We start from the raw sequence: 23,038 nt of genomic DNA on the forward strand, positions 1-23,038 counted from the left end.
AAAAGCAGCTGTTCAGATTTGAGTGGAAAAGAATATAAATAATTCTTTATTGGGTCTTTCTACTCAACTGCTTACTGCAAGCCAGCTCAGGGATAAATGATGATTTTTCTGAGAAAGAAGTGACACTTATCCACAGAATCTGACACTTATTAATGCATACCAAGTTTTAAGGAAAGCTTAATTTTTCAAGACAGTTTATATCCAGTTATTCTCAGTCATCTTGAGAAAGGCATGTAGTTCTTTTCATGCTAGCATGGTACACACAAATCAGATTATGAGCTCAATTTCAAAATCAAATCATATCTTATGGGGAACTAAAGGCATTAACACTTTGAATATTATAACTTCAACTGAGAACAATTTCTCCTTGTATTTGAGGCAGGAATCCTTTTCCTGACTCCTTTGATTTTTTTCCCCCCTCAGAACATTCTCTTCCAGGCCTCCATCACTGTTATTACACTTCTTTCGTCAGCAACTAAGAAAACATTTTGCTTCAAGAAAATAAAAAAGTCAGAAACAAGAGCTGTAAGAGTTTTAAAAGCTAATAAATAAACTCCAAGCATCTGAATGCAAATTAGGAAAATGTTTGAATTTATATCTATAATGCTCCCAATCCTTGTTTTTAAATCAAGCTTTCCTATTGATTTAAACTGCCTATTTTATTATCTTTATTATTGGTTTAGATCTGACCTTCAGAACAGTATTTATATTAGAGACAGAGAAAGTGAAGCTTGAAAGTCCATTTTTTAATTTTCTGGCTGCGTCAGTGAACGTGGCAGCAATAGAAAAATGAAGATGGGTCCATAGAGATCTGTTGTGGCACAGCAGGAGCCATTGGAGCTGCCACCAGACTCCGACAGCGAGGGGCCCTATGAGTCGGCTCTGGAGGATGTGGAGGACCCTGGGCAGGGCGCAGAGAGACTGGTTGGCCACCAGGTCAGGAGGAGACAAGGGAGAATGATCCAGAAGCCAGCAGTGAGTTGTTCCTGGATGGCTGGAATCAAAGAGCTAATAGGCGTCAGGAATAGTTACGCAAGTACAGGAGGTAATTGCACTCAGCTGGTGGTCATTAGGCTCCTCTCCAGACTATAAAAAGACTGTTGTGCACACACCCCTCTTGCAGAAGTCAACACAGTGACTAAAGAGAACTTTTGTAACTAACTTGACAGGCTGGATTGCTGCCAAGGTTGGTCTGAGTTGCTGCCAAGGTCCTTATCTGTTTGTTATGCTTGGCTTTCAGCCACCGAGGTTTTGGTTTCTTGCTATTAAAGTACATTCCATTTAAGCTTGTCTCAGCTTTCGTTACTGGACGGAGGAGGGGGCCAGAACAGAGATCTATCATGATGGAACAAGGAGCAGGCATATGAACCATCTTTTCATAATTTCTCTCAGAACAAGGAAAGGAGACAGGATCACCCTCACTCCCATTTAAAGAAGTAACTTCCCACCTTTACAATAAGAATAAACAATTTTATTCTTCTAATGTATCACCACTATTTAAATACAGCAAACGATCTCTTCTTCCATGTCCCATCTCTCCATAATGCACAAAGCATCATTTCAGTCCTGATGTCAGCAAAAGTCCATTGTTACCAGAGATAACAACATATCTATTTTAACTTTGATCAAATAAACTAACTTTATATTCCTGCTTTTTACTTCTATCAATCTTTACTCCCTTCAAATAATATTGTAGAACTTGATTTTTTAAATGTTTTCTCTTTGTCACTTTTCACAAAAATTTTCAAAATGTTAACAAGCTTCTTTTTTAAATCTAATATAGGAAAATTATCAAGGTCACTCTAATAGTGTAGTGGAATCTGGCACTGAGTTACGGGAAGGCGAGATAAAGAGACTTGAATTGTTGTTATGCAAGATCCTCCCTAATTCATCATAGCATTCATCATATAGTTATGCAGACTGTCCTTCAGTCTAGCAAAATTCTGTCCATTAGGCAATAAATAAAATACTATGGAACAATTACTCGTGTTGATCTTGGTTTCCTGCACCTGTCGGTTGGTTTGTTGCTTGTATATTCCTTTTAATTATTAGGGCATCAGTTGGGTTTTTTTGCGTATCCATGCAACATCATTTTCCATGTATTTTCCATAGCCTGCTATTTTTAAATCCACTTCCAACTCAGTTTCAATCTTGTCAGGTAGAATCTGTTCATCTTCCATAACATCTTTTAAACATAATTTACCTACAAGGAGCAGATAATTGTTAAAATTAACCTTTTGGTGCATTGGTCAAAAATATATTTCAATATATTTAATATTAAAATATTTTGCTTCATGATGTAACTGTAAATCAAGTTTAAGTGTTTTCTTCCTTTAACTGTAATCTTTAGTTCCCTGTAGTTCCCTCTAGTGTCCAATCTTCAAAATAATATATTGTTTATTTTGTTTTAAATCAAAACCAAAGTACTTTTCCATGGGGAGATTCTTAATCTTCAAATTTATCTGGACCCCTAGTTCATGTGTAACTTTCTAAAATCAAAATTTTAATCACCCTTTTGCTGTTAATTCCAATTTTCTAAAGTTCTTAAACTTGTACTTAAAACTTGTTTCACTAAGGATTGAAGGAAACTCACCCAATGCTGTAAAACATGTTGATCTAAAGGTTTCTTATAACAGAAAAGGAAGTGTGCAAATATGTTTTTTCAAAGATGCTAACAGCAGTTTAAGCAAGATTGTTATTCCCTTGTCTCCCAAAGCTCTAAAAAGCTATAAATCCTCCAGAGATCACTAACTTGTGTCTCCTCACTCACTTTTATTCCACTACAGTCATTGGCTCCACTTGTTGCTCAGCCATCTTCAGTCTGCCATTTCTTCCCAGCGGTCCAGCATCCAAATATCCCTGTACAGCCATCCCCAACCTGATGCCCTACTCAACCTCTTTCAACTGTCAACCTGGTTAGTGTAACGGATCCAGGTTTCCTTTTTCTACCTGTTAGATTATTCCTCTCATCCAGGAACACAAAAGTTGAGAATACAAGGACCATATTTGACTCTGTGTGATGGCTGGTATTGGACTAATTGTTGGAGGGGTGAGTTTTTTTTAAAGTTAAAACTTCACAATAATTAAGGTACTTGTTTTGCACTTTAAACCACCCAAACCACAAAAAACCAGAAAAGAGTGCCCAAACTGTTTAGCCGACCTATTTTAGAGAGATCTGGAGGCTGCAAAAAAAGTTGCTTCCGCAGATCACCTGCTGTCCTCGAACCACATTTTTAACATCTTCTCAAAAAAAAAAAATCCAGCATAAAACAACTGTCATCATCTATATCAGTGTTTTTCAACCACTGTGCCGCGGCACACTAGTGTGCCGTGACATAGTGTAAGGTGTGCCGTGGGAGAATTACTTTATATATAGTCAATATAGGCACAGAGTTAATTTTTTTTAACATTTTCTAATTGTGGTGTGCCTCGTGATTTTTTTCATGAAAAAAGTGTGCCTTTGCACAAAAAAGGTTGAAAAACACTGATCTATATAATCCATAAGCAGAAAGTCTATTTTTCTTTCTTAAAGAATACCAGTATTTCCCATTTGCTACCTTCTATAGAAATTAAGATCCAAAGGACTGTACTAACATCTGAAGAAAAGCTGTGCAAAACTTGTACATGTAACAAATATTTCCTATCTTTCAGTGCAATATTTCATTGCCAGCAAGGGCTTGAAGGCCTAATATAGGAGACTTCTGCAAAAACCACACTCTTACTGTGTGTCTGTCTTTCTGGTCAGTTTTCCAGCCAGCCAGCTTGTACTGTTTCTCTTCACCTTTCCCATTCACTGGCCTAGAGTGAGTAGTTTTCATACACGTCTGTTACATGTATAAGTTTCCACTATAGAGTTTCATGCTGCCAATTGTCATGTTGACTTGGGATTGGGAGAAGTATTCCAATACAGCTGGAGAGCAATAGGTGGTTTTACTATACGTTCAAACAGTAGATTATGGACAAGATTAGAAGGCTGCTATTTAAAAAGAAAAATCCTGATTAGAACTGTGGCCTTAGTTAAGAGATAAGCCTCTGCTGCTGCAATCCATCTCACTCGTGAGATTTGTGGGTTAAATAGCTTTTCTTTATAGGGATGTTAACTTCAGAAACAGAAACTTGCAAGCAGTGGGAAGGCAGCTTTTGTTCTTTTAGACTGGTTCATGCTGTGCCAATCAGTAACAGGATTCATCGTAACTCATACAATATGCAATCACTGCTGTGAAGAAAAATGTTTTGCATTCTCTTATGACTCAGGAGGCAAACCAAACCTGTCTCTGAGTGGAGTTAGATTTCAAACAGTTTTCTTTGTCACTAGAAAGTTAGGAAACAATTTACCAAATGTAAAATGAAACTTCTGTAATTATTATCCGGTAATTTCCCAAAATGGAATTCATTTAGGTCAGGGGTGTCAAACTTGATTTCATTGAGGGTCGCATCAGGGTTGTGTTTGACCTTGGGGGGCAGTGTTGAGCATGGCCAGGGTGGGCATGGCCAGCTCAACTTCACTAGTGTCAGGGCTCTGAGCTCTGTTTTCGCTGGCAGAGGCACTAAGGGCCAAACGTTTGCTGTTTCCACGAAGGCCCCATGGGCCAGATCTAAGCACCCAGGGGCTGGATTCAGCAGATGGGCCTTAAGTTTGACACCCCTGATTTAGGGCTACTAGATTTGGGCTACAAAAATGTCAATAAAATAGCAATGAGGAGTAGAGTTTGTGTGTGGGGGGGGTTCTCCATCTAGTTGTTGGCCAATTTTCTGCAGGGGTGGGCTCCTGCCAGTTCTAACCTCTTCTATAGAAGAGGTTCCACAAATCTACCATGCCGTTTAGAACTGGTTCCAGCTCCCTCCCCCTGCCTGTCCGTACCACACTTGCCCCGCCCACCACTCACCGATTGGCTGGCTCACCAATTGCCCCGCCCACCTCTAAGAGTCATATCTAAAGTCTTAAAGCTGTCAAGTTTGAACACTCCTGGGATATTTTTTTCTAAAGGGTTAGGGGTGTAAGGGTCTTGTAACTTGACAGCTTTAAGGCTTGTGTGCTTCAAATGCCAGAGTGTCTGAGCCAACATTTTGCTTGCTAAGCAAGAGCGTTGTTAAGTGAGTTTCACCACATTTTACAAGTTGACCACGCCCATCCAGTCACATGACTGCCAAGCCACTCCCACTCAGTCACATGGCTGGCAAGCCATTCCCACCCGGTCACATGGTCGGCAAGCCACTCCCACAAAGCAGGCCACACCTACAGAAGAGGTTCTAAAATTTTTTTAAACCCAGCACTGATTTTCTGGTATGTTACCATTAGCTTACTACCACAACAAACTGGTATTTGGTCCTTCAGTTAGGAAATACAGGCCAACAGTTTAAGCCATGATATGATTTGTTTGGTTATGCTTATATGTAATGCAAAGCCATCTGTGGAAGTTTATAAATGATGCTTTGACTTAGCATGTCAAGTTAACCCAGCCCGTTTAGTTTTCTTCAACACAATACAATTCAGTGAACTGTATCCTCGTAGGAGGAGTGAATCCAATCTGAAGTTATGATTGAAGCCAAATTCATAGGACTTCGGTATTTGGAAAATGCCTCTACATAAGTTTTCACATAAATCTTTGATTCTCCTGCTGAAGATCTAGAGAAAATCCCCACTCTTATCTGACTATGCAGGGTGGTTCACATAAAAGTATTGTGTGACAGGATACACAGAATTGTGGCCATCTACAAGTTAACTTTGGACTTGATGGCTACAGCTGATAGAATTGGAATTCAATAATACATGGGTCCATTCCTTACTTGCATTTCTCCACTTGTGATATGAAGAATTCCAATTTTGCTCTCCAACAGGAGAGGGGAAAAGGCAAGACAATATAACAAGTGGGCATTTCACAGCCCACAGGCCACATCTGGCTCTTTGACTGTCCCTGTCAAACCATGGCATTGGCAGTGGTGGAGAGACAGCATTGGCAAAAGCCAGGCATTGGGGCAGGGTGTTGGAGGTGGGGTGAGACAGGGCATCAGCAGGGAGTGGGAGCATCTGCAGCCTCCACAACAATCACACGGTTACTCATGTGGTCTCTTGGGAAAATTAATTGTCCAACCCTGATTCAGAGAGAAAAAAAGTAGAATAGTTCCAGGAAGTATCCCATTATGTAGATGCCTTAGCATTCAGGATGCTATTAGACTTATGATTCAAGCTAGTACCAGTCATTGGACACTATATTTATTTTCCTGAAAGAATAATACAGAGAAGAATTATTAGAAAAATATAGGAACCCCACTCAATTCTCTTGAGTGAGACAGTTGCTATCCTATTTTAAAGATTTTAGCTTATGAATAGTCAGTCAAAATCAAACAGCATAATTTTCAGCCTGTTACCCAGTGTGTGTGTGCTATCTGTCTATCTGTCTGAGCTTGTCAATCAAAACGTTGGCAGTTGAGCAGTTTGAATCTCTAGCACTTCGTAACAGAGTGAGCTCCCATTACTTGTCCCAGCTTCTGCCAACGTAGCAGTTCAAAAGCACATAAAATTGCAAGTAGAAAAATAGGAACCACTTTGGTGGGAAGGTAACAGTGCTCTGTGTGCCTTCAGCATTTAGTCATGCTGGCCATATAACCACGGAGATGTCTTTGGACAGCGCTGGCTCCTCAGCTTGGAAACGGAGATGAATACTGCCACGCTAGAGTTGAGAACGACTAGCACATATGTGCAGGGGAAGCTTTACCTTTTAAACCATAAATATTGTGGTTGACTGACATCACACAGTGAATTAGATTTAACTTGCAACCTGTTTTTTCTTCTTTTTTCTAGTTGATCCAATACAATGGAATTAATGCACTATGGCACACCATGATGTAGCCTGTCACTTACTAAGTATTGTTTGCAAACAGTGATTTATGGCCAGTTGGAGTTTATTCAATTAAAAATAGTTAAACCAATTATAGGTTAGTAATATATGAATCAAATCCATGCTTGAGATCACACATGCTTCTTTTATTTTCCCAGAAACAGCTGGTGCACTACTGTAATAAATGATTGAAATATTTTTTTGCATACCTACTTCATGGCTGAATAGATCCCGTATGGTAAAAGGAAAAAAGAAAGTCGTAATCAGGACTTAGAAAGTATTCAAGTTCACAGTATGGAGGAAGCACAAATTAAACTGCTTTGAAGTCAAACCTTTAATTTAAAGAAATGCAATCAAAGTACTATTTGTAAAATTTCTCTTCTTTTAACATTGGCCAATTATAGTCAGAACTGAAATAGTTATAGTATATTTTATAACAGGTATTATAGAAGCAAGACTTTGTATTGGCAAAGACACACATGAAACCAGTCTTCAATTGTGAAAATAGTACTGAAAATGGCTGGAAAATGGCACAAAAATAATGGTTTATACGTTGTTTATACACTATGTTGTGCTCAGTCCTGCTGTATACGTGGCCCCTTCTACTCCTTCTGCTGAATGAGGCCTGGGGGGGTCCCTTCTGAGAACAACATTCTTAATATGCAAAGGTTTTTTTTCAGGGGTCTAGTTCCATTATTCACATTGACCTTAATCCAGTCAGAGCTTTTTCTCAATGGTTTTTTTAGCAAAACATAATCACATTAATTGGGTCAAAAGTTCCCAATTATTTTTCCTAGGAATTGTGTAATATCTCATCAGCTATTTTACCAGTAAAAGCCTGGTAAGATGTTCTGTCTTTCCTACTGATCAAACAAAATATAAGCTTTATATGCAGCTTGCTTTGCTGAAACTTCTAAAAGAACTAATTCTAATGAGTCTAATGAGCTGTCCAAAATAATTGAGTAACAATATACATTTGTAGTCATGCTTAATCAACTACTGACAACAATAACCTGATTCGGTATGCCAGACTCCTCTACCCCAAGATACAGAGCCTATTATATCTAGTATGCTTTTGCCTTTGTATTTTAAAGAAATGCTGTGGTGGGTTTTGTATTAAAATAGGATAAAATAGGACTGTCACTGCAAATAGGAATACTTGGTGCGTGTGGAGGTACTGAAGACTATGAAACATTCACTATTTAGGTATCTACTTTAGGGAGAAATGCTATTAGAGATAACCCAAATATTAAATTTAAAGACGCAACCATATCAGGTACTATTTATTTAATCTGATGTGGATTTTTCACATTTTTTTTAACCTTCCAACAACAAACAAAGCAATTAGCCTATTTGTTTGACTATATTCCTTTTGAACATTATTCGTAGCTTTGCCTTTGTAGGAAGTTAGCACCCACCCCTTTCCTGGGAAAATGAAATATTCTAGAAAATATTGAAAAGGCAGAATATTTCTCTGGATGTGAAAAGAAAGAAACATGTTTTAAAAGACAGAATGGCTGCCTGTAGCTTCCTGTCCATCCCCACTTTGTCAATGGGCCATTAATAAGGCCAAGCTAGTCCCTTTACATAATAAAGAGTTCTCCCCTTCAGTTCCAGGGGGATGGGATTAAGGCATGATAATATTGGCACTTTACCCAACTCGCCACATGGCATCTGAGAGCTCAACCAAACCTGGATTCAAAACGCAGCCTAGAGAGTTGCCCCTGCATAGCCCCATGGGAGTCTGACAACCAATCAGAAAACAAGGTCAAGATCAAAGGCCAGAGAGGGCATGAAACCAGAGACTCAGCATCTCAGGCCTCCCTTCTCTTTTCTCCACCAACATTGAAGCATGTGATCACCTTTTCTGTTCAGGACTCAAGCCATGTGGTCCTGTCCACAAATAAACCATCTTTCCAAGCAGCCTCCATGTCTCCAGTGTCTTTTTCCCCACTTGGAGCCGAACCCAGAAGGACATTTCTTTCAACACCCTAAAGGAGTGTTGGCTGGGCCAGCTTATCTACAACACAAAAGAAATGGCCCTCAGGACATGATAGGATTAGCCCTCACTCAAGATCCAAACCAGCACAAAGCCATTAAGGTATAATGGGAATTGCCCCAAACCTCGTCATTACCATCACCCAGCAGGATTCAACCAGACTCAAGACAAAGTTATCCCTGCATGGCCCCATGGGAGTCTGACAGCCAATCAGAGTACATTTCTTACATAGGGACAGGAAGCTCCAAGATGGGACCCAAGATAGGGTAAAAATCTATCACCTATGTGCTCACTTTGCTCAGGATCTCAAACCATGTGGTCCTGTCCACCATTAAACCATCTTTCCAAATAGCCTCCATGTTTCCAGTGTCTTTCTCCCCACTTGGAATTGAACCCAGATTGACATTTCTTCCAACACCTTCAAAAAATACCCAAAGCCTAATGTGGTATATTTGAGCAGACGCTGTAAGCAGGATATCTTTTTGTGGATTAAATATGGACTGTAGTAGATGAGAGTAAACTACTTTCTGTTTATGCATTTAACACTCAAAGCAAACCTCAGCTTCTATTTGGTGCATTATTTTTCTTCTTAGTTGCCATTCACTGCTATCTTTCACAATGTGACTTAAGTGTCATATAGTGAGACATCACAATTCCACTGATAAGTGGTTGATTGTACCAAGAGAGTACTGTGTCTGATGTCACTTTTTTTCTTTTGCTTTCTGGGAAAGCTTTTTTGCATCATTTTGTACATTGCTGTTGAAAGAAGTGTCCTTCTGGGTTCGGCTCCAAGTGGGGAAAAAGACACTGGAGACATGGAGGCTGCTTGGAAAGATGGTTTATTGTGGACAGGACCACATGGCTTGAGTCCTGAACAGAAAAGGTGATCACATGCTTCAATGTTGGTGGAGAAAAAGAGAAGGAAGGGCTGAGATGCTGAAAAAGTTGAACTCGTGAGATTTTTTTTTACAGGGTGCTTCCCTGGACAAAACAGCGAGAAACACAATGGAGCTGCAAGACTTGGGTAGGACGCAGTTCTCGCAGCCCAATTCCTCCCACCACACCCCAATGCTAACAGAATCCAGGCTGCTTCCCTTCCCCACCATCTCTTTAGCGTGAGGGATGGCAGGTGGGGTGGAGGAGAAGAGAAAGGTGTGGAGAGAGACATGGCTTCTCTTCTCGTCTCTTCTCTCCCCCCTCTTTCGCCAGGCATGGCAGGCTACCTCTGCAGCTTTCAAGCCAAGGCAGAGAGGAGGCAAAATGCTCACCCCTGGGAATGAATCAGACGCTTCACTGGAGAAACTGCCCCACGCCAGTGTAGGCTTCCTAAATCTCTCACTCCCCAGATTGTCCCCCTCGCAAAGAAAGCCCAAACTGACGCAGGGTGGTGACAGGACACGGTAAAGCAGTGCCGGCCAGCCGCTCGGCTGGTGCAAAGAACATGGAGGGGAGTTGATGGGGGCAACAGGACATGCAGTCCCATGCTTGCTGCCTCTTGCACCCCCAAAATAATAAGACCCCCCCGATAATAAAACCAAGGCCATATTTCGTGGGTCAAAATAAAATAAGACCCTGCCTTATTTTTGCCGAAACACGGTAGGTATTTCAGGAAGCTTTTTCAGAAGCCAATGAGCTCCATTTTGTACTATTATTAGAGGATCTCACACTCCCTTCAGGTTTGGAAATGGTAACACACATACATACACACACATACCATTAAATAACCTTGCAACTTACTCTTTCTTTATATGAAAGGGAATCAGAGTACATTCACACCAACTTTTACCATCAACATACTCACATTTGCACTGTAATCAGACTGCTTGTGTAAATTAATTTCACATACAAAAATTTTTTGAACAATTTAAAATTCTTGTCTTTTTGGATTGGAACCATTTTATAGTTACAATTACCTCGAGGGTGCACAAAGACTTAGACACACATATACACAAGGACAAGGAGAAAATAAGAGGGGAAAAAAGAGAACTCTCAGGTTTACACACCCTAGTAATTCCCATCACAAATCTGTTAAATTAGGGAAGGCACAAATCTTAACAAACAAACCACGTGGTTCCTTAGAAAACAGAGAAAGAGACAAACAGACAAGAGGGGGAAAACCCAACATTTTCTCTTTTCTTTTAAGTACCTTCATGTAGCCAAATTAGTTTTCCTGTATCAACTTTCAGCAAAGCCCATTTGCCACAGTTTCCTTGCTCTCCATGCCAACCAAGATAGGCATGTGCCTGGCATGCGAGGCTTCAAGGAAATCTCCAAGGGAAATTTCTGTCACCCACGAGCTAACACTTCCCATGAGCCTTTACATGTAGGGCTCACTTTGGCTTAGCCATGTGACCCACCATATGTTTTCGGGGGGGTGGATTCCAGGAAGGACTTCAATTCCCTCATTGAAGTATTCGGCCCCTTTCCTCGTAGGGAATTCCGCTAAGGTTTTCCGGATCCAACAAGGTGATCTGGGAAGGACCTCTGCCCCTCTGCAGTGAGTACCAGCACCTCCTTCTCTCTTTACGCATCATGGGCCTTTGCTTTTTTTTGCTTTCACTGGACAAAAGCAACAACAACAAAAATTTCATTCATTTTTCCATCCATTTTCACACACTCTCTCCCCTTTCCTTAACAGAAGGTCCTGTGCTCTGGCCTGACCCTACTACTTTCCAGACTCTCTTGGTAAAACACACAGAGGAACCAAGATCCAGCTGTGATTGGGAGAAAGATTTTATCACTCACACACATGCAGGCATACACACATTTCCCATGTTTTGCCATGCTTTAAAATTAAATTTTAGAGAATTAAAATTTAGAGGTACTCACCCTCTTTCCAGGCAGCCTTTGAACTCAAACTCAAAACCCCTTTAAAACCTAGTTCCAAATGGCTATGCCAAGATAAACTCCACCCACAGACTCAATGGGGTCTGTGCTGGCATGGGAGGCTTACCTGGGCCATATCCATTGGTTAGGCTAGCTTGGAATCCCATTTTTGGGGTGCCAATTGTTGAAAGAAATGTCCTTTTGGTTCGGCTCCAAATGGGAAAAAGACAGTGGAGACATGGAGGCTGCTTGGAAAGATGGTTTAATGGTGGACAGGACCACATGGCTTGAGTCCTGAACAGAAAAGGTGATCACAGGCTTCAACTGTATTAAAGGGTCACGGCATTAGGAAGGTTGAGACCCATTGTTATAGAGAGAAACACTGGAATTTTCCTCTATTTCTATGCATAAGGTAACAAAAAAATCCTCAATGCCATTCTGTTGTATGTCTAGCAGTAGTTACCTTGGAGGTAACGATTTTAAATGATACATTTATCTCTATTAAGAATCTATTTTTAATGTTTTCTTTCAAAACTCCACAAATTAGTCAAACTCTTAATATATCATTTAACTTTTCACCAAATTTGTAATGTTTGGACAGTTTTTTAAATTTGGTTGCATATGCTGCAAATGAACTTTCCTTCTTTTGGCTTGCACTTATGAAATCTGGAAAATGCTTTGTAATCAATAGAGGTTTTGTTATCAAATGTCCCTACATTCTTTTTCCTATTTCTAGAAAGCTGAAGTATTATAATTTTCATGAAAGAGTTAAGTATTTTAATAAAGTTATGCCTTTCCTTCAATAAATCTCAGTAAAACAAGCACTTTTCAATAACCATCTCTATTCCTTAAAAAATATTCAATTCTGTGTTTATATATTGTCAAGTTATCAGCGGCATTATCAAAACACATTCATCTTCCCAATAAGGAAAGATATTGTGCTATGCTCTTTTCCCCCTTTGTCTTCATCTACTATGGCCAGTTCAGTGATGGTTTTTTTCTCCAATTTAACTGCCTTTTTCTCCCTTTCTGGAGGTTAGGCTTCTTTTTATAATTCCATTTGGTTACGACTGTATCTTTTTACAAATGTCAGGCATAGTTTCTGCTGTTTGTTCAAGAGACCAAGGTAAATCTGTGACAATACTAGATCTTAAAAACCAATAATCAACTCAATATTCTTACAAGGCTTCACTACAGCACTCACACCAGAGGTGGTATTCAGCAGGATCTGACCAGTTCTAGGGAACCGGTAGCGAAAATTTTGAGTAGTTCGGAGAACTGATAAATACCACCTGACTGACCCCACCCTCATCTACTCTCTGCCTCCCAAGTCCCAGCTGATAGGGAGGGAATGGGGACCTTCCCCTGGAGTGTGGGGGGAATAGAGATTTTACTGTATCCTTCCCCTGCCACTCCCACCAAGCCACGCCTCGGGGGTTAAGCCATGCCTACAGAACAGGTAGTAACAGTTTTTGAATCCCACTATTGATTCACACCTTATCCAGTGGACAAGCAGGCAACAATGTGTCTGATGTTACAAGTAATTAGTGCTAAGCAGGCATGGTTTGAAATTGAGAGGAATTCTGCCAGTGACTTCTATAAATGGGAGTCTGTCTTTTTTCATGCAGTTTATTTCCAGATCAATTTCTTGGAAGAATGATTACTCATGTTTTAAAATTATCCAACTTTAGGCTGAATGATGGTGCTCACACTGCAGACCACTAAGTAAAAGTGGTTTAACCCCAAACAAAATGAAATTAATCTTCTCTTGCCCACTGCTGATTGTATTATATTTGCACAATACCTTTGCCCTGCCATTGATCCATTAAGCATATTGTGTATGAAGTGAACCCAGGCAAAATAAACTTTTTTGCATGTTACTAAGTTTACATCTTCTTGAGGAACTAACTTTATTAAAGTATCATGTTTATACATTTTTGCTTGTTTTTTCTTTAGTGAGGAGTAAAATCTTTTTAGTTTTTATTAAAACGACTACAGTTAAGCCAAATGTCATGTAAATAGAAGTAAAACCCCTGTAATAATTCTGCCAGCTTCTTATGTGAACATTTGGGAACAAATTTCTGTTTCTGCAGCACGCACACACAGAGATCTACTCTATGAAATGTAACTGGGAACAAAGACTACAGGGAGTAGAATTTAATGGATTGTGATTACTGTTCTGGAACAGAGCGTACCTCTTTATAGCCCATGAGAAGACAATGTGAACTGAATTCAAACAAAGGACTGATCAGATTCTACTACAAGCTACAAAAATGTTCTCATAATTTATCTTTTTAAAATAGATCCCCAAGTTTTGCCTTTTAAAGAGTTAAGTAGAATAGAACTAATTTTCCTTTACGATTTATTCCCATGCAAGAAATTCTGTATATGACCTCTTGGGGTGAGCTATAATATTTTTCATGTTTGGGTTTTCTGTTAATTTCACTTCACATTGCTTTTTGAAGGAGTATGTCCTGTATACATCACATATCGTTTGATTTCATAATGAGGCAAGTCAATTGTCCCTCAGTCAATGAATTCAAAGAAGACATTGTAACTTGAATGACAGTTCTATCTCATTACCTATTCTTGTCCAAACTAACCATTCAAAAATACATCATTACATCATGTTTTCTTCAATTTCAAGGCAGAGAGAAATTCTAGACTAAATAGACCAACTTTCCTTGATATGTACCTTCTAGATATGGAAATATACTTCCCTGTTTCCTTATTAGCCCATTGACTGGATGTTCTACAGTTATAGCTGTGAGGGTGAACCTATGGCACGTGTGCTGGAAGTGACACACAGAGCCATATCTCTGGGCATGCAAGCCATTGCCCCTTGCTCTTCCGGGTTCCGGCGCATCAGCCAACTGGTCTTTATGCATGTGGGAGCACCAGAAACTGGAAGAGCAGCCATCTGGCTGCATGCACACCAGGCAGCTGCTCTTCCGGTTTCCAGCACGTACATATGCACCGGCCACCTGGTCTTCCGGTTTCTGGCACGCATGTGTGCACAAAGATCAGTTGGCCGGTGCTCATGTGCGTGCCAGAAACCAAAAGATCATCTTTCCAGTGCGTGCATGCACACTGGACACCTGCGTGCACACTCCTGTTTCGGCACTCGGTGCCAAAAGGGTTTGCCAACACAGGAAGTGTTGTGGTGAGATTGAAATTTTTTACTACCGGTTCTGTGGACGTGACTTGGTGGGCGTGGTGTGAATTGATGGGTGTGGTAGGGGAAGGATACTGTAAAATCTCCATTCCCTCCCCACTCCAGGTGAAAGTTACTGCAAAATCCCCATTCCCTCCCAATCAGCTGGGACTCGGGAGGCAGAGAATAGATGGGGGCAGGGTCAAACAGAGGTGGTATCTACCGTTCTCCAAACTCCTCAAAATTTCTGCTACCAGTTCTCCAGAATTGGTCAGAACCTGCTGAATCTCACCTCTGATGGAGATATCTTCAAAGAGTGCTGGCTCTTTGGCTTTGAAATGGAGTTGCACACCGCCCCCTAGACTCGGGAGCAATTAGCACATATGTATGAGGGGAACCTTTACCTTTACTAATGTTCATCCATGCCTAAAAATTAATAGTTTAGGTGGGAACAGGGGATTTCTCTGAAATAGTTCTTTCAGCAAAGTATTTTCTTACAATCAAACACTTTCGGATATCTCTGGATCAGTTTTCCTAGATTTGGCAGGTACTCCATCTTTGAGGCAGATTTCACTATCTATTTGTACCCTGAACTCTGCTTTACTAAGAGTGTCAAAACAAAGGATAATATGTACCAAATATCCAATTAAGAAATAATCTCTATATTTTTGCTTATTGTGTCATTATTTCTCCAACTGTCTGTTATAATGCTAAAACAGACAGCAAAGATCTTTTACAGATCCTGAGTAACCATCTGGTTTCAGCAAGTTACTAAAACTGAAGAATATTGCCTAATAAATTGATGTATCCCAATGGAGACCACACCACAATGTCTCTGCAGTGTTATCTTATCAAGAAAAAACGGCTTGTGGCAAACCATTTTGTGGGACGCAATCCAGCGGCATTCATGAATGGATTGATGAATTTAAACCATCTGGTTCAGGATAATTACTAGGAATCAGTTCTCTGTTTTGGCTAGCTGTGTCTATTAATAATGTTTACATGATGGCAGCAGATGAAACCTATGTTGATAGCCACATAAAATAGGTTATGACTGACACTGCATAAACATTTATCTAATAGAAGTTCATTAATAGTTTATGTTTGCGTAGATATGGATAAACTTGCAGTATAATTACAGACTTTCAGCTGTGTACCTTCAACAGAAAAATAAGCTCACTTTGCTTTCATATATTTATTTATTTTCTTTAAAAAGTCATCTTACGAGTGTGTGTGTGTCTGTATACATACATACATACATACATACATACATGCATACATACATACATACAGCTATAGATATACACATACAAAACCTGCTCTAAATCCAAATATGACAAAAAACAAATGGAGAGAGAGAGAGAGAGAGACCGAGAGAGAGACCGAGACCTTCTGACCTTAACCAAATCAGGTTGTGACCAAAAAATTCACAAACATTTTTTTGCAGCACATTTCCCTTTCCGCACCATTTTTTTTATAAGCGTCAAATTTCCAAAATTAGGTTCAGGTCATTACCAAATCGAAACTTACTTGACTTAAAGTGACTTCAAGGCTATATCCATGGTTTGTTTGGCTATGGAATGAAGATAATTTGTCATTTTCTTTTTCTGTGATGTTTTTCTATTTCCTCATCTAACTTAAAGCCCTGGTACTTGTTGGTACTGTGGTCTAATCAAGACCTGGTCCTGCTTAACTTTCCAGTTCTGATAAAGTCAGCCAGGTACTGTTTCCCACTGAGACACTCTTTTCTTACTGTACAGGTAGTGCTTAATTTATGACCAGTTGCTTAGCAATTGGTTGTAGTTACAGTGGCCTCAGAAAGGATGCTTTACAGCCCATAAAGTACTTCCAGAAGCTGTAAAATATTGCACTACTTCCAATGGTCATATGACCATATTTTGGGTGATTGGCAACCTGGTTTCATTTATGATGTGAAGGAAGTTATCACCCAGCCCATTCCCAGAAAAATGAAATATCCTAGGAAATATTGAAAAGGCAGAATATTTCTCTGGATGTGAAAAGGAAAAAACATGTTTTAAAAGACAGAATAGCTTCCTGCAGCTTCCTGCCCATCCTTTGTCAATGAGCCATTAAAGCCTGAGCTAGTCCACTTTACATAATAAAGAGTTGTCCCCTTCAGCTCCAGAGTGATGGGATTAAGGCATGATAATATTGGCCTTTTACCCAACTGACCACATGGCATCTGAGAACTCAACCAAACCTGGATTCAAAACGCAGCCTAGAGAGTTGCCCCTGCATGGCCCATGGGAGTCTGACAACCAATCAGAATACAAGCTCAAGATCAAAGGCCAGAGAGGGCATAAAACCAGGGACTCAGCTTCTCTTCCTTCCTTGCCTTCCCTTCTTTTCTCCACCAACATAGAAACATGTGATCACCTTTTCTTTTCAGGACTCAAACCATGTGGTCCTGTCCACCATTAAAACCATCTTTCCAAGCAGCCTCCATGTCTCCAGTGTCTTTTTCCCCACTTGGAGCCGAACCCCAACAGATGTAAATGGTAACCCCTCCAAAAAGGGAGTCACTTTAAAGGGGTCTACGGGATTACAAAAATAGTGCCCACTTGCAGAATGGAATGAGGTAACATCTGTAGAAAAGCTGTGCCTCGCATCAGCTGAGTGTATCCATCAGAAATTACAAAAAAATGGAAAGGTAAATTGCATGCTGCTGGACCTTGGAGCTGACCAAGGGCACCTATATGTGACTCGAGAGGGAGCAGACAGAAGGCATCCAAGACCACAGCAGCTTTGTGCATGCTGGTACACCTGAACTGTCTGAAGACTCCATGTATGGCAATTGGTTGGGTAGTTAGCATTTAGGGCCACCAGGCTTCCCTCAGCTCAAAGTACCCCATGCTCCACTTAACTACTGCAATCACTGAAGTGGTCATGTGATATTACACTTAACCGCTTTGTTTAATTACCAAGATATTTTAGTTGCTGTGGCAGCTGCCTAGCATCCTATTATTTAGGATGCCAGGCAGCTGATTCTGCTCTCTTCCAAGAAATTGTGTTCCATTTTCTATCTTTTTTTGCACCCACTCCTCACTGAAGTTATCCAGTACTCTGTAGACACTGGACAATTCTTCTGGAATTTGCAGGGATGATAGACAAACTAAAATGGATTTCAGTTGTTCGTGGTTATTCGTGTTATGTGAATCAAGCATTACAATGAGCCATATGTATTTGGGCATAGCACCTTATGTGAATGTAGCTTTTCTTTTGTTAATTCAGGGTTTGTGTGTTGTGTAAATCTAGCCATGGCACAATATAGGTCTTTCCTTTTCTATTTATGGCCCTTCTAGATTGCTTGAAGTTTTTTCAAGCTTGAGAATACATCTGCCCCAGACGTGAAAGGTATTGTTCAGGCATAATACAACCAGCACTTGAAAAATTGAGTTGCTATTATTGTATGATAATTTATCAAATGGTTTTTTTTAAAGTCCTTCCTTCCTTTCCCGTACAAGACAGATTTCTCAGAGTTTTTTGTGCTAATAAAACATGACAACCCAAATGATTGCATTAGTCATATTCCTAGTCACGTTGAGGTTTTCTCTGTTCCAGGGGGTCTATTTTCTTTTTTACTTGAGCCTGCAGTCTCCCTTACTAATGGCTACTCTTCTTTAGACTTCTTCCCCCATTCTAGCCCAAGAGACATTTCTTGAAGAAATACAATTACCTAATGGTGCAGAACAGGCACGACAGTCCCCTTTGATGAGTGCTCCATTTCAACAAGATGTTGCGTATGACTCAGAATGAATCAGACCGGAGAAAGAGAACTGCAGTCTCAGAAAGAAAGGATGGCAGCCTACAAGCTACAGCCAGAATGCCGCACTGCCTAATCATCATTACTTGCCAGTCCAATTGTAAAGTACATTATGCATCTGTAATAGAATTAGTGTATATACATCAATGGCCATGCCCAGAAAAAGCTGCTAATTAGCAACAGTGAAGCCCAAGTAAGTCATAATCTGTAGTTATTACATATCTGCATTGTAATTTGAAAGAGTAAATGATAGCAGCAAAATCAAATTTTTGGAGTAAATGATTCTGAAGAAGCAAGGGAAAACCAGGAGGGGACAAAGGGAACATTCGTGTTCCCATTTGCCACATTTACAATTAGTATGTAAGTTACAGTCCATTGCTCCTTTCATCTGCAACGCTGCAAGTCACACAGGCTAGATTTGCACAACAAACTATGCTAGAGTACAATGGCATTGGAGGGGGGGGGGGCTATTTGGTGTATTATGGGAATCTAGTCTTTGTATTACTGTATTGCTGGAACCAAGCTATCACATTTAAAAATGGATTGTTTTGAGTATTGTATGCTCTATGAAAACAGCACCAGCCAGGTTTTGATAACCTAGGTTTTTGATTTAGCAAGCTGTGTGAATCCAGGCACTAGTTCCAGGTTTTTTAAGGTGAACTGGAAAAAAAAACTAATTAAAAAGACTGTGCCTCAGCTTAATACTGTACAGGGAAGATATTTATTCTATTTGTATAGCCATTCATCTCAGAGTGCAATTCTGGGCACTGCGTGAGCGCGCACACACACACATACACAAATCCCTAATAAAAACATTGTAAATTAAGAGCACCAATCAGAATGTTCTAATGCCATTATTTTCTGGCCACTAATATTTAGATGGTCTATTTACATAAACCTCTATCCCTAACAGTGGCTATGAGATACAAACCCATTAGGGCTTTACTGCAATTATGGCACTGCAGTGTGATACCACTGCTGCTGAACTTTTGGAAGAAGAATGACAATTGCCTGAACCCAATAGGTGAGAGGCAGAGTAAGGCAAATCCCCATCAAGTGGGAAATGGTCCACCCATGAGTCTACAGAGCTTTCAATGTTCCAATTTTTTTCAATATTTTTTTTGTTATACAGTATGCATGCTGAACTAAATGAGTTTGGTTGCAAAGCACAGCAAGTGTAGAACTATTTCTGAAATGATGCAATGATATGAAGAGAAGCTGGTGTCTTCCAAAAATATTGGTCATGCATGCTGGAAATAGTGGAAGTTTGTCTCTCTCGTGGAACAAGACTGGAGAAAGCTACCCTCACTGTAAGAACACACCAGCCAGCTGCTTGTTTTAATGTGAAAGTTCACAATGCATAGATGTTGCAAATATTTTTACTGTTTAATTTTCTGTGTAGAGAACAAAAAAGTGTAGAGTAGTTTGCTTTGCTATAGTGATTCCTTAAGAGTTTGCTTCTCTCAAATGCACTTATTTGGGAAAGAAATTTGGCACAATCAATAGCACTTGCTACTGTGCTAAGTATTCAGGTAGTCCTGACAGTTCCTGTTGCCATACTTAAGTGCGGCTCTTGGGCAGGGGTGGGTTCCTACTGGCGTTGGTATCTGTTCGCTTCACATGTGTGTGCGCAGTTCACTGTAAATTGTTCTGCACATGTGTGAAGACCGTGAAAGACTAATAAAAAACAATGGCCACAGAGACTGGGAGACCGGTTCAGGGGCATCGCCAGCCTGGGTCACTGATGGTTCTGCAACCCAGGCCAAATTACCACTACCGGTTTGCCCGAACCGGTAGAAACCCACCTCTGATCTTGCGTCACTAAGAGAGGACTTCACATGATCACAACTTGCAATTTCCTGCCAGGTTCCAAGCAAAATTAATTGGGAAGCCAACAGGAAGTTGCAAGTCCTGGTCACAAGGTGGTTCACAAGCAGTGAGTGCTACAGAGTGCAGGTAGGCACAAGGGTGGGAACGGTAGGTGAACACTAGTCTAATATGAATGGGGCTGGGAATATGTCTTCTCACCTGGAGAGGTGGGGTCCTCAGGCGAAACAGTGGGAATGTGAGCGACTGCAACTTCCTGCCATCTTCCCCAATGACTTTGTTTGTGGGAAGCAAATAGGGAAAGTCACAAATTGCAATCAAATGACCACAGGATACTGCAGATGACAGAACCAACAGGAGTACAAGGGAGAAATATTCAGACCTATGTTTTCTCCCAGTTTTCCTGGTTTGCAGCCTATAACGTTGCCCTAATTCCTTGATGATTTGATAGGCGTTTGAAAAAGCCTATTTTATTAGTGGAGCTTTTTCTATTACAAATATATCAATGCATTAATTCCTATTCATCAGGAAGAAATAACATTTCTGTACAGTAGATTTAAACATTAAAAATACAATATATTTATATTGGAGGAATGAAGAAAAAAATATCATGATGTATTTATCTGGTCACAAACCTCTCAAAGGAGAAGTGATTTATATTTATTGTAATTGTGTGTAATCTCACTGGCATTATATACAGCTGTGCTATTCATTTGCTCCTGTTCTTTATTATCTTCTGGAACCCCACACTTGCATTATTACAAGAACAAAACCTATTTGATAGTGATACAAAATCTTTATCAACAATGCTTTAGTAACCCTTAGTTTACAATTGCTTTTTCTCAAGGTTTATTATGCATTCCAATCACTTTATTTGCTCCAAGTGATCATCCATCAATTTGCTGGTACCTTACATTATGATGTGTTGCCACCTGCTGTAGAAATGTTGTAAATTCCTGGCAAAAAAGAAACAAAACAATCATACAAGTTGTTCAGTTTATTCAGAAGCTGTCTGGCAGTTATATAGAAAATAAATTCCTTTTCATTTTAGAGTAATATTTGTTTCTGTTATTTGGTATATTTATATGCATTGTTTAGCAATGTCAAGTATAGTGACCTATGTTTTTCAAATAAACTGACTTATTGTTAGTTTCTGATTTGGATTATATGCTACCCAAAACCATTGTTTCTTAACTAAAAGCTTATTACAAAAGTGAGTGTAGTGAGTCTGTTCTCTGCCAAAATGTCTTGCTGGTTTTCACATATCCACACATACACCCAAACAAAACAGTTTGGACTTGCTTTAGTGAAAATAATCTGAGAGTAAAGAAAATAAGAGTTTCTCAGCTTTTTTATGTCATGTTGTTTCTGGGGGCGCCTGGTGGTTTTTTGTTTTTTTCAGGAAAGACGATGGTGTGAAATGTTGCTGAAATAAAACAGCCATTATTATTATTATTGTGTGGTTAATCTTTGGTGAGATTCACAGCCTTTGGGGCTGGTTGGTAGCTCAACAGCTCGAGTCCTAACCTAGGACCTAGGAACTGTTAAGGTAACGTCGAAGGATATACCGTAAGCTGTTCCAAGTAGGGCGTTTTTTTTGTAGAATCAGAATGTTCAAGTCTGATAAATTAAAATTTTTCAAATAGCGAGATAGCCCTTTAGGTATTGCTGCAAGGGCTCCAATTACAATCGGGACAAACACAATTTCTTTTTCACAGTCACTCAACTTCAATTTGCAAGTCCTGATATTTTGTGATTTTTTTCTTGATTATGATTATTATGATTATGATGATGATTATTATTATACAATTGTATCACAGCGGCCAGTTGTTTCACCGGATTTGGCATTGGTTACTAGTTGGGTCCCACCCAGGGGCCTAGGACGTCGTAACGTATTTTCTTAATATGCGTGCAGATCCAAGCAGTGCGGCTTTTTGCATTTGACTGATGGTGATTTTGTCAATTTTTAACTGTTTTAAATGTAATTCCAGTGCTTTTGGAATAGCACCCAGTGTGCCAATTACCACTGGAATTACCACTGCTGGTTTGTTGGTTTATTTATTTATTTATAATTATTATTACTATTATTATTATATACCTTATTCATTAAACATGAAACTCAGATGAATAGTCAAAAATGCATCACAAATACCACTGACGGGTGCTAATGGTTGATACAGGTTGCTGCCAGCGTCCTAGGTTATCAACCAAGTATTTTTTAAAATTGTGTGTGTGTGTGTGTGTGTGTGTGTGTGTGTGTGTAATGCATGTAATTATTATTCATTAATCATCATCATATTTCAGCTACCTCCTTCACAATAATTTCAAAAGTCCCAAATGAATCAAACAAGTCGCCGAACTCCCGCCCACGCCGCCGCAGTCCGGTCGAACCCGTCTCTGCCGTTATCACGTGACATCCATTAAACTGTCTCCTCACTACCCGCCTCTTGAGCCCGGGCTTCCAACCAACGGACCAATCAACACGGCCATAGGGCAAATTCTATTACGGCTTCATCTTTGTCCGGGAGTCCTGAAAAATCCCAGTCTGCAGTTGGGGCGTTCTGTGGTTTTTCATTGGCTGCCGTCATCGGCGAAGCCCTGCCTCCGAG

General features: G+C 39.9%; 1 long non-coding RNA gene across 1 annotated transcript; it reads right to left on the reverse strand.

The window, feature by feature from the left end:
• Window positions 1-1,960: 1,960 nt before the first annotated feature.
• On the reverse strand, window positions 1,961-22,967 carry LOC148045329 (uncharacterized). The gene is made up of 3 exons (XR_015696564.1): window positions 22,738-22,967; window positions 21,339-21,385; window positions 1,961-2,203 (listed from the first exon to the last, which is right to left on the reverse strand). It is a non-coding gene; the product is annotated as an uncharacterized LOC148045329 (long non-coding RNA).
• Window positions 22,968-23,038: the final 71 nt, after the last annotated feature.

Source organism: Thamnophis sirtalis, unplaced genomic scaffold, assembly GCF_051295495.1.
Source record: "Thamnophis sirtalis isolate CommonGarterSnake01/CBP01778 unplaced genomic scaffold, rThaSir2_p1.2 scaffold_5, whole genome shotgun sequence".
NCBI classification, from domain to species: domain Eukaryota; kingdom Metazoa; phylum Chordata; class Lepidosauria; order Squamata; family Natricidae; genus Thamnophis; species Thamnophis sirtalis.